Source organism: Xenopus laevis, chromosome 4L (assembly GCF_017654675.1).
Source record: "Xenopus laevis strain J_2021 chromosome 4L, Xenopus_laevis_v10.1, whole genome shotgun sequence".
Taxonomy (NCBI): domain Eukaryota; kingdom Metazoa; phylum Chordata; class Amphibia; order Anura; family Pipidae; genus Xenopus; species Xenopus laevis.
In genome coordinates, this window is record NC_054377.1 from 54274582 (window position 1) to 54293791 (window position 19210).

Genomic DNA, 19210 nt, shown 5'->3' on the forward strand with positions numbered 1-19210 from the left:
TGATTTCAACATGATTTCAATTTCCACTTTCTCATGACTGCAATACCTTGCACTGTATGTGGTCATCTATTACCGGTTAGTTGCAGTGGGGCTATTGAAAAAATACATTTGCTTCCCTGAATGATTCCGAATTGTTCTTTTGAGACCTAACCAACTTGTATGTAGAAGGGAAAAAGGCTGATAAATATAAAAAAATATGCTAAATGGGATAAAATGTAGATTTCTCTGTATTGCAGTCAACTCTGTGCCATACTTGCATGAGAAAGTCTACTTTATACCAACAGGTTTATGTTTAATTGCTGTTTTGCATTACATTGAGACAAGTATCCAGTACTAACATGCTGCCAGACAAAAACAATAAAACTCTAATGAGGAGGTACACTCTAATTAGTCCCCACGTCTCTTCTTACCACAATACTTGATGCTGGTGGACTTTCTGAGCTTGACAATACAGCTTCTATGACCAACAAACCAATACCAGAGATATTTAGAAGTGCACAAAAACAAATCTGCCTGTACATACGCATTATAGTAATAAGCCACTTGTTAAAATGGCCACTAAATTCATGCCATTTTTTGTTATTGCATTGCCACCAAATTAAAGCCTGCACCTTTTCACATTTCTGTCCAGTACTACGTGGTCAATTAAGTTGTCTGGGATGACTCTGCTGAGGAGTTATACTAGGTAATGGGTTGCTAAGGGCCTTGGTAAGCCTCCCAGACATCATAGCTGATGTCCCGGTAAGGCTCCTTGCAATATGGTCTATAGCACTGTTCTACTATAGTGCTTTGATGCATCTGGTCCCATACACAGTGATAGCACATATCCCAACAAAGCTGGCTTCCCTATTTACGCTTGATTGCTGGGACTTGCTAGCTTGGTGGTAGGTTGGCAGAAGCCAGGAACAGCACTTAGAGTAGCCAGTACTTTTCAAAGCTTCAGGAAAGTAGCTTTGTGGGTCTAACCTTTAAAAAAAATATAGCTATATTTATATCAGAGTATGAAGTCTCAAATGTCACAGCTATTTAATCAGAAAATCTGTCTTTACAACACTGTGGAACTGGATTTCATAAAAACAAAGTTGAGATAAAACAAAGAGTGTCATCCACTTGGTGCAGAATTTAGTGCCATTTTCAACAGAACTTTTACTTTAGAGCCCCAATACAAATGCAGCAAGCCAGCACAAAAGCAGTGAGTATGCATACTAAACCATAAAGAAAGCTCACTGCTAGATACCAGCAGCCACATGAAATACAAGACCCACTAAAATATGTATTTAACAGATTACAACATTACATGTTGTAAAAGGTCTATTTACAAGCTGAAGAATATGGTGTTAATGTTTTCATTAGCTTAAGTGAAAAGAACATACAACACACTAACTGCACTATATCTCGTGTTAAGGGAGCAGAGACCTCATTGTATTCTCCTAAAAAAGCAGGGGATAGGCTGGAGTGCTATGGAAGCTCCCAAAATTTTAGGCTTGGGGATATTGACATTGCCCTACTAGTCCTAGGCAACCAAAGCCATATCTTGGTCCCCAGTGGTTCTTCCACAGGCCCACAACATTCACATGGTGAAAGGGATACAATTTAGCTGTATGGGGCAACATGATTTCTGATGGCAGCCCTGTCCAACAATATAAACCAACATGAGTGCATTAAACCCCATTTTCTATAGTAAGCATGTATTTTTCGGGTAGAGTTTCCTTAATTTGGTCTGGGTTAAACATGGAATAGTCTATAAATTTTGTCTTACTAAACAGCAGAGAGTAAACCAGGTTACCAATGGCCAAAATGACAACAATATGAAAAAGGAGAGAGTAAGATGTGAGAGCTGCCAAGCCAAACATGGTACATAAACTGCAATAAAAAGTAGTAGAATCTTTCCTTCTGGCTGTTAAATTGCAATGCATGTAAAATGTTCAATCCACAGAATGTGTCACTGAATGCAGTGGTATTATGGCTCATAGACTGTTATGGCTCAAGGGAAACTGGCACTGACCCAGTAGCTCAAAATGACAGAGGACATCCATATGGATGTTTGAGAGTGTTCATGCATATCTATGTACATCTGAGTATGTATCTGTGTTTATCTTTGTGGGTGTTACTGTATGCAATGGACTTACTTCTTTCATTCAGAAAAAAATAGAAGTATGCAATCTGAAGCCCCCCAAAACATTGTAGAACTACAACTTCTGGATGAAGTTTGTCAGGGGTTGAAGAGAGTTAACATTTAACAACATCAGATCCACGAATTGCAATATTCTGTGCCAGGAAACGAAAATATTACAAATCTGAGTGATTTGTAGCAGAATGTAGACAGCCATTGCCACAAAACATTGGTTAAGGAAATATTTTATTTGTGGTAGATGACTATCTGCTATACAGTGCAGTGTCTGTCTTCCCATAATTGCTGTATGTAGATAAATCCCATAATTTAACTTCTTTCAGCCACATCACAGTGACAGTGAAGCATTTGCTTTTTTATGGAGCAGGAGAGTGCTCCAAATTGTGTGTGTTAGAAAAAACACATTATATATATATATATATATATATATATATATATATATACCATAATACCATCAATTTCATTTAGCTTTATTATGTTGGATGGGAGGACTTTAGTTATTGTGTCGATAGCACAAGGTAGTAGCAAGCTTCTGTACCTGGCCACTGAAGGGGGCAAACACCTCTTCATATCTCTGGGGGCAGAGCCATTCCATGGGAGTGAGATCAGTAATCCTCCCCCAGGCAGCTTACAGACCTCCTTGTTAATGTTGGAAAGGAAGCTTGGATAAACATTAACCCCACAGGGAATCTGCAATCCCCTTTCACATTTAAACAGATTAATTGATGGAGTCTGATGGCACAGGGAGGGAACTGGGGCTATTGACATTAATTTAACACACTTGTAAACAAATCAAAGCAAATAGTACGATTAGCACCAAATGCTCAAGGGAAGGGCTTTGCACAGGAAGGTGGGTAGCCATAGGGTCAGAAAAATGCAACCTGTTCCTAAATATTTTAAACACAACTTCACAGAGAAGTAGCCAAAAAGCAACAAGTGTAGAAAAGGGACAATATCAAGGTATCTGGATAGGATAAAACAGATCTTACAAAAAAAGGCCTAGCAAGGCATATATGGAACTTTGCAAAGCTATACAAATCACAGCTTTCCTTCATATTATCTTTTTCAATTCTCTATACAAGCCAACGTATCACTGATAAATACAGCATCTTGTAGGCAGAAACAAAGGTAAAAAGTGTACGCGGAACTCGGTTGGTCCTCAGAAAACTAAGAGGGACTTACACAGAGAAGCCTCCTGCAGAGGTAAAAAAGGGGGAAATGCTCTGGACCGCAACCATTGACCACCATGGGATGCCTTCCAGTAACTATGGTGATATTGCTGAAATTTTCCCCTCAAGCCATCACTAGATCGTCTGTCATTCCTGATGGCATGGGACACTGTTTAGATCAGAAAGGGGGGTTCCCACTTTAAGATTATAACAGATACTTCAGCCAGAAGGTAAGAGACAGACAAAAGGCATTTTCTATTCATTTTGATTGTATACATTGCAACACATTCACATACACTGTTGTTTTCACAGAATTATTAATGCCCACATCTGTGTTTCAAGATCAAAGAAACAAGAATTCAAGCTTACTTGAGCCTGCATTCATTCAAGCAGCAACATTTACTTCATTACCAGCAATCCAAAGAACAGAAATTGAGGCTAGGACAACATTATCAATCTCTAGTAAGCACTGCATACAAATTGCATCAGGTACTGACAAGCATGTATTCAATTAAATGTATAGAAAATAACCAGAACTTTTATCCGCTGTGTTTTTTTCAGGACCATTTTTCACACCCTCCTTAAGTGTTGCCACCTAAGAGGTTCTAGTAGATATTTAAACCTGCCTTATACAATGGAGACCAATGATTTAGTCCCCTAATGTGTATGATGGATTTTGTCCCAAAAGTGTCAATTTCTGGACTAAAATCTGGCCCTCATCTGCTCTGACAGCCACTATATGGGACATTAGCCTGGCAGTGTAAAAGACAAGGAAGTGTAACTGAAGCAAATTAATTGGATGTATTGAACATAATTATGTAAATATATGAAATCTTACCCTAGACAGAAAATAAGGAGATGCAATTAAAGCTTTCTGGGTTTTTAGGTGAAAATGGCTCAGTATATCAAAGATGGTCAAAATGTGCTGCTTTTAAAGATAATCTATAAATTACTCATTTCGATTTTATGAACAATTAGGATGCACATGGATAGCCAGTCCGCACTGATCTGATCAGATTGTCATTGGAAACGCACCACTATCCTGTTCTGCATAGGTCATCATGTTCCAATTCCATCCTTATCTACTTTCTACTTCCTTATCTACTTTCTGGATAATTGGTTTGGGGTTTTTGTGCAAAATGATTATTTGAAGGGTATACACAAAAAATGTGGCCTGATGTGGACTGGCCAGTAGGGATGGGTAAATTTGACACGTTTAGTTTCTCCAAAAATTCGGCGCCAGCGAAATGTCGCACAAAATTTTTTTGAAGTGCGGCTTTTTTTTTTTATATTTGTTGCACAACGCCATACAAGTCTACGGGCATCATTTTTGCCGCAAAACAAGGCAAAAAATATCGCCCATCCCTACTGGCCAGTCTGACTCGTTTATTACATTGATCCCATTCTTGAAAAATTATTTATACAGTATCATGCAATCCTTTATACTGTATCTTTATATCTGGATAATCATACACAAATGCATGCATACAAAATGCAATTCACTAGTGAATCAAGGCCTATTCACGTTCTAGGAGTGTAATGTAACAGTACAGTAGAAATGGAAAAAATTCATATGAACCAAATTTGCCCTGGATGCTGCTAGCCTACCTCTCAAAAATAGTCAAGTACAACATGTAGCTATGGATACAAGTAATTTACTTCTAAAAGAGCTGGAGTGGCTTGTATGCTTGCTGAAGAAAGTGTATATATTTTCTAACTCTTGTAATGTGTACTTTCTTTTCTGGCAAAAAAATCAAATGTATACACCAATGGAAAGCACTAAAGAATCCTAAAGAATGCACTGTGGAATCCTACAACTGGTCTCCCATGGGGCCAATAATTTTGGTGTGTATCTTTTACAGTCTCAAAAAACATATGGCAGTATTAACAATTCTTTATCTAAAATGCTTATGTATAGCACTGATGGCTTAAAAAGGCTTTAACAGAATTAACCAGGAGAAGGGTAGATATAAGGCAGAACAAACAGAACCACTGAACTTTAATAAAATGTACATGTAAATAGCATAAAGGAATAAACAGCTTCCAGGCAGTAATTTATAACTGCAAATTGTATAAAATGTACATGTAGAAAGTCTGCTAAAAGTTAGTACAGAAGCCTTATGGATTACAAATGTTCATACTTTAGGGTTTATATATAGAGAGCTTGAAGTTCTGGGTGTGCATTGCACTGGATTTGCCAGGTGGCAAGTACAGGGATCCTTTTGTGCTCCTGAATAACATGCCAGAGGACACCAATGTATTTGCACAAACTACGCAGCACCAACAGGTGAAGCACACATAAATGCCCAAAACCCTTTGCCCTCCATTTTGCGAGCAAATATCAGATGGGAAAGGTGCAAAGTGCAATTTGCTTTCTGGGTAGTATAGCTGCACACAGGGCAGAATATATATTTCATCCCTTCAATTTCAAAGGTGAGGCATGGCAAGAAAGGCTGGTGTCATCAAAAGTGAGAATGCATTCAGAAAAGCTCACTCCACTCAGGCTCTTTGATTCCCCACAATCCTGTTACTACAAGATTTTTTTTTTTGTTAATCAAACAGAAATTAGAGAGGAATGCAGAAGGACAGGTCTTTGTGGACAGCTGCATGTACCTGCAATCTCTATTAACCCCTTGAGTTAAAGTTTTGTAAAGCAACAAATGGATGCTTCTTGGATGCCCGATATTTTGCCCAGCTCAAAAATAGAAGTATGGAAGCAAAATAATATATAATACTGCATTTAAAAACAAAATTATATATATATATATATATATATATATATATATATATATATATATATATATATACACACACAAAAATAAAAATTAAGTCTGGTGTACTGTATATGACAAATGGCTGTAAGATACATTTTGGAATAGACCCATATTTAATACTACTTTTCTACAATGAAGCCTAAAGGGTAAATATATCCTACTTTTAACTACAGTTTAGGTTACATACGGCTTTCTCCAAAACATTTCGAAAATGAAATAATATTTAATGCTAAAAATCTATCCAATATAAATAATTATCTTCCATCTTTTTAAAGTTACAGTTTTATACATTTTTGTTTTTTGCACTCAATTCTGGTGCTGACTCTTGTAACACTATATTCAGTTCTTCTGTAGGCCTGTTAATCAAGCTGGCTTCTGCTGCATTCCTTAAGAAGTCAGAACCATTACTTGAATGTAGATGTAAAGAGCTGTGCAACTTTCTGGCACTATGTAAATAAACGATGATGATGCAGATGACATCCAGACACCCCTACATTAACCACTGGCATTCAGACCCAGATCTCAAACTGCCTCCAAACTTTCCACTCCTCGATGAATCAATGCTACATCAAACTGAACCTAGCTATAACAAAGCACATCATTTCACCTGCCCTCCTCCCCCTTTTGCCATTACTATTGATGGCTGGACCATTAACTCTGTTGAGCTGGCATGCTGTCCAAGAGTAATCTTGGGGCAATGGCCAAAACTATGTGTATTTTTGCCCTCCTATGTGTGCCTGGATGTTTATCCATCCACTTAGATGGTAAGCTCCATGGGGCAGGGACGTCTGCCCTATTATATTTCTTGCCACTTGGCACCTAACTTTTTGTTTTGATCACTGGGGATCACTGATGTATTATCCTTGTTTTTCCTTGCATGTACTTTTATATAAAGTACAATTGGACAGTGTTGCAAATCCTAGTAGCACTATATCAATAAAGTTATATGTACATAGATGCATTAATGCAGAGAATAAAGAATGATAAGTTTACTGCTTTCAAGAGCAATTACATATACAAATACCTTTACACCATTTACATACATGCACAGTGCTCTACGCATAGGGAAAAAAAAGGCTGCTACAATGCTGTTCTAGAGAAATCCTTCGTAAATTAGCAGTATGGAAGCTTCCATTCCATACTTCAGATTCCTTCAAGATTTAAAGGAAGAAAAGCAGATTTTTTTTTTTAGTTAAAACACTATAAGCTGGAGGTGATCTGAACATTTCTTACATATTTGTAAAGGTGCTCATTGTTGACCAAACAATACTCATGATTTTATACCAACACAAGTTGTGAAGCATTCACGATTAGGGTCATGTTGGAGTGTGTCCACCTTCACTTTTGCATTTTAAAACAATTAAAATGACATAAACCTACAGTATTCCCAGATTGTTCTGTGTTTCTGTACATCCATGACTTTTCCCTATCTATGAAGGTGTTTCAAAACTCAGCTTGCAGTTACAGACTAAGCTGCTTTTTTCTTATGCTGTCCACACAGGCACAGTGTATGTGGTTCAGTCGACTTGCAGCCTACCTGCATGACCATGTGAGCCTGTACATCCCCACCACCACTTGGTTCAAGTGTGTCAGCTGTAGGGTTTATAAGGCACAGGTAAAATAGTCCTTTTATAAAAAGGATGTGCAAAACCATAAAAAGATGATCTTGAGTACCAGTTGGCTGGGCTCAATGCAGTGTAGCTGGTTAAGAAAAAAAAGGCAGATGGTGGGTTGGTAAATGTACATGATAAGATTGTGTAAAGACTGAATATGTGAAACTAATCATAGATCGAGTCTGCATCTGAGACAAAAACAATAAGAAACAAGCAGAAAGCACATTGCTAAATATGGCATGTAGATAATTCACATTTTCAGGTGAATGCTTGTTCCTTTCTGCTTCAAAATATCCCACCCAATGGAAAAAGCAAGGATCGTCCATAAAACTGTTACTGTAATCAGAATCAATGGCAGATCCATATGTGGGCATTAGATGTCATTTGTAGACATAATATTATTAGGAAATGGAACCACACAATAATAGGCATAGAAGGTACAATAGTATTATGGACAGCAAATAGATTGGCAATTTAGGCAAATATAAAAATCCCTTGCAAGATTGAAGGGAGAAATGCAGTACCCTGGAAAGGACAGCTGGTGAATGAATGCATAGATATGATGTCCAGGTTCCATCAACATTATCATTGTCAAGAAATCTGGGAGGTCAAAGTTAAATATGAAGGCCAATTTATGTGGGAACCACAACTCTTTGGTGACTAGACACAGCTACAGCTAGGAACAAGTCAATATAACTATCCTTAATAGAGATGGGGGGGGGGTGTTGTTGCTTTTTTGAGCAAGTAGTTGTAGGTACACTACAGCAATCTAAATAATGTCGAACCTGATGTTCTGCCACGTGACATAACACTAGCAGGGCTCTGGTCTATAATAATTTAAAAGAGTTCTGCAGAGCAGTGCTGCCTCTAATGTCTCTATCTGGAATATACCACTTAGCAGAGAACAATCTCAGTTGAAAAATTGCTTAAAACCACTGTTCCCCCTGCAAACCAGCCATGTTCTCTAGAACAGTAGTCTGGGCATTGTTTATATTGTTACATATATAATATACACATATATTTATATTATGACTAACAAAAACAGGGAAATACTGAAGCCTATGCGCCTTTGGCCTCTGGTCATACTGTGTCACCATTCAGCACTGAAGAATTAGAAAAATAAATGCAATACATATAAATAAAGGTCTTGATAAGGGAAAAATTTCTTTGCGATTCTTTATAACTCGGAGGATCTCAAGGTTTGTGGTATTGGTTACTTAAATTGCTCCAGTGACAAAAAGCACACAGAAGCCTTTACCGTAACCACAGCATCGTCTCAGTCATGATTCCAAGAAAAAAAAAATCCTCCCCTCCCTGTGCACTTTAATGCTAAGACATGCGTGCAAGTGGATCTGGGGAACATCTTTCTCTTGCATTAAAGCAAAATATTTTCAGCTCATGACATGCATATGCAGGGGGGGGGGTGTTTCTGGGTACCCACATTCCCTCATTTGATATAAACATTCCTACACCAACGATTATATCGCTGGAGCTTCCACCTGACACTAACTATTCAACCGGAGTCTGTGCTGGTTCCAGCAACACACACTGAAGAGTACAGAAGGAAAACCACAGACCACTACATAGCAGTATACTGAAGGCATGTCAAGAAACCCATATAAAAAATGTTTAGATTCATTATGTGCAGACAATGCACACAATTCAGTCCGTACTACTTGACTCATGTAGTTCAGGGGTAAAACCACCAAAGCCACTGGGATATTTACCTGCTGTGGACATATGTCAAATCAAACCAAAAAGATAGGGGGGAATGGGTTAAATGGCACAAATACTAAAGAAACAAAGATACAACCGATGTATGAACGTCATCTGGGAATCTGGGGGCATGCATACAGGATCTACTACAGTCGCTCAATGGGTGGAACATTCTGCCTTTTGCCAAGAATCATGCAGCAATACCGTGAAAAGTAAGAGTCAGACCATCCCTTCACAGCCACAGGCATGTACTGCTTCTCTAACCAGGCCTAATCTCACAAGTAGTATTATTATTATGCAGAAATGAGATTCAACTACATCAGTCCAGTGATAATGGGGGTTAGGACAGAGTGTTTATGACTGCTCACACAAGAATTATAGACTTTGAAAAAACAAATGAAATAAGCCGTGATACACACAATTCTCAGTTATGTGCCAGTTAGGAAAATAGAACATGGTATTCGGTGTCCAAACATGGCTTTCCTAAGATGAAGCCAGACAAGGAGGGTTCTCATAAGCTCATCAAAAAAGGAGCACACACATGTAATTAAGATTCTGTATATGAGTGGAAGTCATAAGCAAATTTAGAAATGCTCGCATCCATCAGAAGGCACTCACGCGTACACACAGCCCGGCAGACAGAAAGAACCAACTTTTTATTTATACTTGAATATGTGTGTGTGTGTGTGTGTGTGTACAGGCTGCATAGAGAAGCAATTAAAATGCAGACACTGAAACAAGAAATAGTAATGAGGGAAAATTCCATTTGCATGAGAGGATGACCCCACCTTTCCCCATACCAGGAAGGTTTATTATACATTATTTCCAATCGCTTCAGGATGCCCATAAAGTAAAGGTCTGGTCAAGCTAAAACACAAATGAACTGAAACACATGCACCATGGCTATATGGAAATGTCATATATCAGTGTACACAGGAACAGAGTAGTCATTCTAAGCATAAAGCCATTCTTTTGCAAAGCTATAGGAAAACCTCTCACTTTTAAGCACGCTACAATGGCCCACTACAAACATAATGAGCTAAAGGGGTCAGTGCACAGCAAGCAGTTTGCCCTGAAAACCGAATAGGCCCTACACAAGACTAGTTTACCTGCAGCTTTCCTCTCATATCTCTCTATGAGGTTTGAGGAAGTGATGGACATATTCCTTCAAGTGAAGTTAAAATGAGACAAATGCCTTTCTAGGACTTACGTCAGAATGGTGCTGCATGAAGAATTGTGCCTTTTATTGCTGATGAGAAAAACTGTGTTGGAACCTTTAATGCTAGGCTGTTCTGCTTAACAATGTGTTTGTAAATTTTTATATATATTTATATATAAATATATATATCTATATATTTTGATGAATGTCCTTCAGGTCTTGTTGCTGTGGAGACCAAAGCTCTGTTTCCCTAACTGGATATTCTCTGCACGCAAAGGCGGGTTTAGGGAAAATATAGTCTGAGATTGGCTGCGGGTTGGTAGCCTCTGCACGCATGACAACCTATATGCACACCCTAGGTAAAGGGTATATTCTAAGTACTCTAATCAGTGCTAAAAAATAGTAACAGTATATACACCCGATATCCCAAATCCAGCCATAACAAATTCCACACGATTTAACGAAACTAGAGAAAGACAGACAGACACTCTCAACGAGCTGTTAAAAATATTTTTACCATCCTATCTACCATGAAAGTGATGAAAAGTGATAATTCCCCCCCCCAAAAAAATACAGGAAGACTATTTCTAAAAGGTGCCTCACATGATGGAAAAAGAGATAAAAATAATAATAAAATGGAAGCAACAGAGATGGAATAATCAGGTATCACAAGATGGGAAAGATGATACAAAAGAGACCGCATATGTACAGAAAACACAGCTAGGAACAGTCCAGGCCCAATGGGGGGGGGGCACCGTATAAATATATTTCAATGATATTCAGATTACAGACAATGCATGCCTTCTATATGGTCTGAAAAATCTCCTGAAAATCGGACTGGTTATCTAGCATGTGGCTTCCTCCCTTTCGTTCATAGCTGATTGCCACCAAACCAGAAAATTATAGTCCTCGTTGTAGTTTAACAGGTAAAAAGAATGAGCAGGATAGAGTATTGCAAGGACATAAAAATATAACAATAAGTATACACTTGAGGGTAATCTGAGAAGCACTCAAAGGGCACATATGTGGTTTGTACACCCATAACCCACTTGTTTGGGGAAAAAAAAAACCCATCACTTTGTGTTCATTCACCTCAGACAGAAAACCCTGCAAGCCTGATTTCTGAAGGCAGAAAGCACACATGGGTCTCCAAAGCCCTTCAGTCTGTAAATGCACCTTAGCTCAATTCTTCTAGAACAAAAGGCCGGCAGCAGAGGAGCACTGATAAGTTACCCTAGGGTTTCGCAACAAGCCAAAATGTCAACAGCAAGGCACTTTTAGCCATTTCTGAATTCTGGGAGCTAGGAGAACGATGAACACAAAACTGTATGCTCAACTCACCCAGCTAGTGAGAGCCACATTCAGGCCACACTTCATTTGCAATGTTTGTGTTCTCTCTGCACAAATTGAAAGGAAGGAAGAAAAAATAAATAAAAGTGAAATAAGCCAAATAGTAACTAGCAAATAAAGTCTTACAAAAAAAATTATATGAAATGCAAAAATAAAAACGCTGAATCCACTTTTCGTTCCCTCAGCAGGAGACTGGCAGAGAAAGCCTCGATTTGCAACTGAATTGAACATTACACAATGTTTTCTCTCTCTCTCTCTTTTTTTTTTCACCTCTCTGAAGAAAAGATTTAAGGAAATGCAGGAACGGAAGGGAAAAATAAAGCAGGCAGCAAATCAACAATCAGTTGAGGGAAGTTAATGGGAGGAATTACAGTACATTCAGTCCACAAAATCATATACCCCCCCCCTAAAAAAACCTGCAGTGAAGCACACACACAACCCAGCAGTATGTGTAACTATGTTCACTAAAGGAGGCAAATAAATGCACAAGCACTAAGTTGAAAATATGAGAGGAACTATGAAGATTTCAACTAATAAAAGGAACTCTGACAAAACGACAGCCAAGTTTATGAGAAAAAATAACATACAATGTTGGGGGGAAAAAAAGAATACTATGCAAAAAAGGCCCCAGACACTGCAAATTTTCAGATACTTAATATTTATTGATGCTTTAAATCTAAAAGCCACAGCTTTGTGTTTGACTTAATACTGACCCAGACAGAGCCTCTAATGAGGCAGCATTACAGTCAGCCTGTAATGCTGAATTTTTAATGCAGCAATGGATTCTGTTACATAATAATTAAAAAAAAACACAGAAGAGGGACATTGATGAGGCCAAAATTGAATGTGGAAATTTGAAAATATTTACACCTTGACAGCTTACTGCACATTCCCAATAATAGCATTGATCTGGCATATAGAATGCTGTCACTTTCCAAAAAAAGAAAAAGAGGAAGCTCTCAAAATGACATGGCTTAAGCTATTTTTTAACCTGATAAACATTGTTTACAAGGTGGAAGGAAAGGCATAAAAAATGTATGTTCTGAAGCCAAACCACAAGGCCTTAAAAATGTACAGGCCAAAAGTGTACAATGTCGCCACTTGCATAAAGAATATCAGTGGGGATGAGGCCAATAAAAAAAATCAACACAGCAGTCAGAACCCACATCATAAATATGGAAAAATGCACCCAAATAACCAAGTGAGCTTCTCCATACACTGCTACTGATAACATGAGACGTGTGTACTGCTCCCCTCTCCTGAAACACCCCACTGTAAATCCATAATTACGGCAATGATTTTGCAACTACAAACATGTCGTGTAACTGTAAAACCACCGAATCACGATCAACTCCCCCCCAAGTAAAATAATTTCTCTCGTTGGCAACATAATTATCAACTTTATTTTAACAAGGGAGAAAAAAAACACAAAGCAGTCATTTTCCTTTTTCTTCACTGTATAGTCACATTATTACTATAAATCTGTAAGGCTGAATAAAAAAATCGGGGCAAGGGTTGGGCTTATTCAGTTATAAGGTAGAAAATACTTTCCATTTTCTTGTGCTAACAAATTACTATTTAAATGCCTTTTTTTTTTTCCTCTCATGTTGTATCAACAGGAATAACTGGTCTGGTGCGATGGGCAGTATATTCAAAACTGCTTTGTAATATGAGATGCAGACCTAACCTTATTTGCCTGAATTCAATAGAGTTTTTTGCTGGTTTTGTTTTAGCTAAGCTTTAGAGCAAATACTTTACAGGCAGGTCGCAATCTGTAACACAAGAGAAAGGGAAACAGTGAAAAATTAAGAAAAAAAAAGGGGGGGTGGGATACACAACAAACAGGAGGGTGGAAGGGGCAAGAAAGATGAAAAATCAAAATAACAAAACTGAAGCAGCTGGTATTCTTTTCTCTTATTCTTTGCGCTATTGTTGCCTCTCTTAACATAAGAGCTGACCCCGTTTTGTCGGACAGCTTTTATGCCTCTCATTTCAGGATTCCCGCACCTTCCTTCACAGTCTCGAACTTGATGTGACCCTAAGGAGGCAAATCACTGAGCCCCAGGAAAATAATTCTAAATTAAGCAGGGGTACAGAAAGATAGGTACAGGTCGTATTTTGAGCAGGAGGAAGATAGGCCTGTCTAGTGATACACAGAAACACAAAAAGCTTTCAGCCATTGTTGTAGATTCTTGACTTAAAAAGGATAAAATGTTTATAAAATCTACATGACTAATGGTAAAAGGAGAAGTGGTATCAATATTATTTAAAAAAAATAACCCAAAAAAAAAAAAAAAGATTTAGTAAATGTTTTCTAGAAAATTAAAATGAAATGGAACAAAGGAAAAATAAAAGGACAGCAAGTGAATGAATGTATAAGCAGCATGCAATTTTGTCTTAATACATTAAAGCAAGATGGAGTGGCTGGAAAATAAAACAGGTTCCAGTGACCCATCTGAAGAACTGAGGGTGTTAGTAACAGATCCTGCTCAGCCTATGTTGTAATTGTCTCACTTAAACTTACTGCCAAAATCTGGAAATATTTTGGGGGCAACTATGCAGAGAGTTTTAGCGAGCCCTATGACCCCAGCATGGGCTAAAGTGACCTAGCTACAAGAGAAAGGATGAGAGGGGAATAGACACACACTCAGGTTGCATATTATACCCTGTACATACTCAATTCTCTCCAATAATGCCAATTGTATTCATGCTTGCTTATGTTGGGGCATCACATAATAGGCAAAGTAATTCTTAACACAAGTGGAGAGAAAATGAGAAAAAGTAATGTACCCACAAATATACTACTAAAAGGCATGTGTGTCATCAAAAATCCACAAGGAAGACATTAATACAAATATTTAAAATGCAGGCATGGACAGAGAAGAACACAGCACACAGAGCTCAAAATGTACAGAAAATGTAAAAATAAAATAAAAAATTCCTACAAAAGCATACTGATTATGGAAGTAGTTTGTCGATTAAAAACCCACCCTACCCCCCTGCAAAAAAAAAAATAATAATTACATTTAAAAATGAAAATGAGGGGCTATGAGACATGATTAAAGACAGGACACAGACTGTAGAAGAAGACAAGATGTTTGAGCAGAGCAAGCCCACTATTCTGGTATATACTTACTAAGAGAGATGTGGGGAACAGGGAGATCCTGCATTAAGGTGTAAAAGCAATGGTATTACTGTGCTTTTACACTTTGCATGTGAGCTGATGAGCCTAACCCCAAATGGTGTCCATGTACACATCCCAAACACAGGTTAATAAAAAGGATTATTCCACAATAATCAAAACACAGGGGTGCTAAAAGACAATCAAATTGCACGAGGTGCAGAGCCCAAGGAATGGTGGCCAGATCGCCCCACGTTCTACAGAACACACTGTCAGAATGACAGAAGAGCAAGTACGTAGGACACAATCAGAACCTGAGCGCCCTGTACACAGCGCAGCAGATGACAAGACATCCAGGAATAACCCTAAGAGACACATGGGCGCTGTGCACAATGTAGGGCAGCCGGGCTACAGTCAGCTGGTTCACCATATAGCTAAATATATAAATATCAAAATCAATCGCTCGCATCTATCCAGGAGAGTGGGTCTGTGTGTAGTAGTAGCACGATAGAAGATAGACTGGAGAAGAGCAGAAACTGCAGCCGACACACATCTACAGTACAGACATATACAGAGCAGTCTCCTGCATGGATCTCTACTGTACGGCAGCTGTACACCTTATTCTCTCGGACATGTTCAAATCGCCCTGACAGCGAATCCGGACTATAACAGGTCAGTACCCCTTCTGTGTCCCCCAAGTTTGGGGGGGTCCCGGGGGAGCCCCCGAGGGAGAGTAGGCAGGCAAAGTTGTCACTTACACCGGCTCGGGCTGCGGGCTCTCGGGCGCTGCGATCTCGGCGCGCTTCGGCACAGCGCGGTTCGGCTCGGCTCGGGTTAGTCCGCTCCGGCTCGGCTCGGGGTCCCATGAAGCCACTCGGGTTCAGCCCCGAAGCGGTGAAAGACGGGCAGCGGGCTCCGGAGGGCAGCCCGGGCACATAGGGAGCGGGGAGAAGCTCCGGACACCAGGAGCCCGCACTCACATCTGATGGTCGCCAAGAAAAAAAGTCTTTGGATCTTTATTCTGCTAATTAGTTTCCTGCAAAAAATGGCTGATTAATTCAGTGCGCATGTGCTTCATTACACAGGCACGACGGGAAGGGCTAATTACCAGCGCCTGGATCAATGAGATTCAGAGGGGAGAGGAGAGGGGGGAGAGAGGGACAGGGGAGGAGAGGAGAGGGGCTGGGGGGGAAAGAGGGACAGGGGAGGAGAGGGGATAGGGGAGAGGAACAAATGAGTGGGGATGGGGGAACAGTGCACAGGAATGGAACTTGAGGGTAAAGGAATGGGCTGGGGGCACAGGAATCGGGCAGAGGGGGGCACAGGAATAGTGCTGCTCGGAGGAACAGGAACAGCGCTGGGGGGGGGGAGGGCGAAACTCTGTGCAACCGGGCAACAGAAAATGACAGGGGTGCAGAAGAGATGATTTGGGGGTGACAAGGCCGGCTGCCACTTTAGCTCAGGGAGGGGCAGGTGAGACATTTGTGCTGAACTTGCTTACCAGTGGGGTGTAGGAGGAGTGCATGGGAAAACAATAGAAAAGTTTATGTGGACCTTTTGCCACCCCTCTGTCTCGTATGTGCTCGATTGAAACTATTGGCACCTCACACAAGTACTTACACTACACACTACATACTACACTGCACACTACTATACACACTACACTACATACTACACTACACTACTATACACACTACACTACACTAAACACTACACTACACACTTCTATACATACTACACTAAATACTACACGACATACTTTGCTCAGTGCCAGGGGGTGGCAGGGTGAGAAGGGCAAGGCAGGGGGCAGGCTTGGGAGTGACGGGCGAAGGGAAGCTCTGCTGACAGGATATGGGACTGGTGAAATGCTTACTGACATGGATCTCCTCTACACAAAACACTGTTACACGAGTGCACAGCCTGCCCGTAAAGGAACACGGCTCTCTTGTTTTCATTTTGGGTCAGTTTTTTATGAGGAAGCCCCGGGCAAGTGATACTCTCTCATCTGCTAGTAGCCCCTTGGCCAGTGGACAAAGAGTGAAAAAGTTATGGCAGGTATATAAGTGCCAGGGCTTCACAGAATTTGGGGAGGGGCAGAATGCGCAGAGAGAGGGTCAAAGGGGTGTAGTCAGCACTGACCCTGAGCTATTATTTCAGGGACTGATATTGTTTGGCCGAACATCCAGGGACACAAATAATCAGCCGCTGCCCCCTCCTAGGACAGCAGGTCCCACCCTCAGCCACCTGCACTTTCAGGAGCCCGAGCCTCTCCATCCCGACTCGGAAACTTGATGCAGACGCAGGGGAAGGAGCGGAGCCTGTCGGCTGTACAGCGTAGTGTCTGTGTGTGTGCACGGCAGTCCTGTCGCTGGGTGTGTGTGTGTGCACAAATCCGACAACATTTTGTATTGTTCTGCCACTTGTGTGTCTGTCGGTGCGTTTGTGTTTTAAGTGTGCGCGCCAAACTTGTGTATACTCATTCTGAACTTGGCACACGTGAAAAGTAGCCGGTGGAGGCCCCTGGTCTCAGCCACACTGGAGGGCAGGAGGTTGCAAGAGGTGGGGGGCCACACTTTTTCAGGTAAGAAGTTCTATCAGCTGCCACCCCCGCCTACCATGGCATTGCTATATCAATGGGCTACAAATACATTGAAAACCATTTGTGTGTGTGTGTACACATACACATGGTGTGCACCAACAGCCACCCTATGCGAACACTTGCACGTTTCTCTTACTCAATAGCTCAGACAGATCCTAGAGGTGAAGTGCTCATTATTTGGCCTTCTGACATCTGAATGCTAAAAAAAAGCTGATAGCAGGAGAGACAGATATGTACTCACTTTTGTATATTTTCATATTTGCATGCTCATACTTTGTTTCCTTTTCTTTATGCCGCATCTTATTTAGTTCATCTGTATAAAAGAGTTATTGTTGAAATATACTTCTGTACTTTTGAGTATATATATATATATATATATATATATATATATATATATATATATATATATATTATACTATACTATATACTATATATACTTCTGTACCTTTATGTGTGTGTGTGTATATATATATATATATATATATATATGTATATATATATATATATATATATATATATATATATATATATATATATATATATATATATATTCAATACAAATACATATGTTATCATTATATGTAATGATATATATTGTATATGTGTGTATGTATATAATAGATGAACTATAAAAAATACCATGGTTCTTATTATAGGTAAAAGGGATTTCTGCGTTGAATTCATTGGAAATATAATCCTTTATACTGGGATGGGTGTCTCTGGATATATAAATGTGACCTCCTTACTTCACTCACCTGTCTCTCCCTCCTTCCTTTTCCAGACTGTCTCCTCCGGCCCCCCACACTCTCTGTCTTCTAGAGACCAGGCACCAATACTTTTGCACCTCTGTACTAAGGATTGGAGCCAGGCTTGGGGTGCCAGTGATATGCCATGTACATGTTCCTTATCAGGAGGGGTCAGGTTAGATTGTGTGCCAACGATGCGCAAGCAGATCCCCCACTTTCATTTAGTAAGGAGATTGCTGAGAACACAGTGATTTTGCCTTATTACCCTATACAGCTTAAAGAACAGCCATAGAGTGTCTTTTACTGGTCAAGATCACACAGGGAGAAAATATTATATATCTTTTAGACATGTAACGGTTTCCCAGCAGGTATGATTGGCATGTACCCAGCTACCCTGGCGTACTAATAGTGTTATATAGTCACCTGCCCATCAGCGACTATTAAAAGCAGCTATCTATTTATTACTCACATGTTTCACCTTCACAGAGAACTGCATTTAGGGTGCAGTGATTGGATAGGCTACAGAAACATGTACACGGAATAAATACACAGTGCACACACCTCATCAGGTTGGAAACAACACAAGTTGCTCTGTTATAGAAACGTGTGCTGCTTCCTGGGAGAGATGTCGATAGCAAGATCGATGGATCGATAGATAGAGTTGACATAGTTCAGTGGGACGGATGTATATTCAAGTGTCTCGTACTCGGCACTTTCATATATTCGTTTCACCCTGCTGAACTCTGTTCGCTGTGATGCATATTCGTTCCAGGGACGACCTGCACTTTGTGGCCAATATTTATTCGTTATAAGAGAGGGGTACACGACCAGA

At 39.9% G+C, this 19210-nt stretch overlaps 1 protein-coding gene across 2 annotated transcripts in view; it reads right to left on the reverse strand.

The window, feature by feature from the left end:
- The window catches only part of zfhx3.L (zinc finger homeobox 3 L homeolog), a 73381-nt gene extending 57190 nt beyond the window's left edge, over nucleotides 1–16191 (reverse strand). Inside the window, exon 1 of one of the 2 annotated variants that reach the window (XM_018257924.2) lies at nucleotides 15792–16191. The gene's annotated coding sequence lies outside the window, so the exon portion shown is untranslated. The remainder of the gene's footprint in view (nucleotides 1–15791) is intronic. The other variant, XM_018257923.2, reaches the window with a different exon arrangement.
- Nucleotides 16192–19210: the final 3019 nt, after the last annotated feature.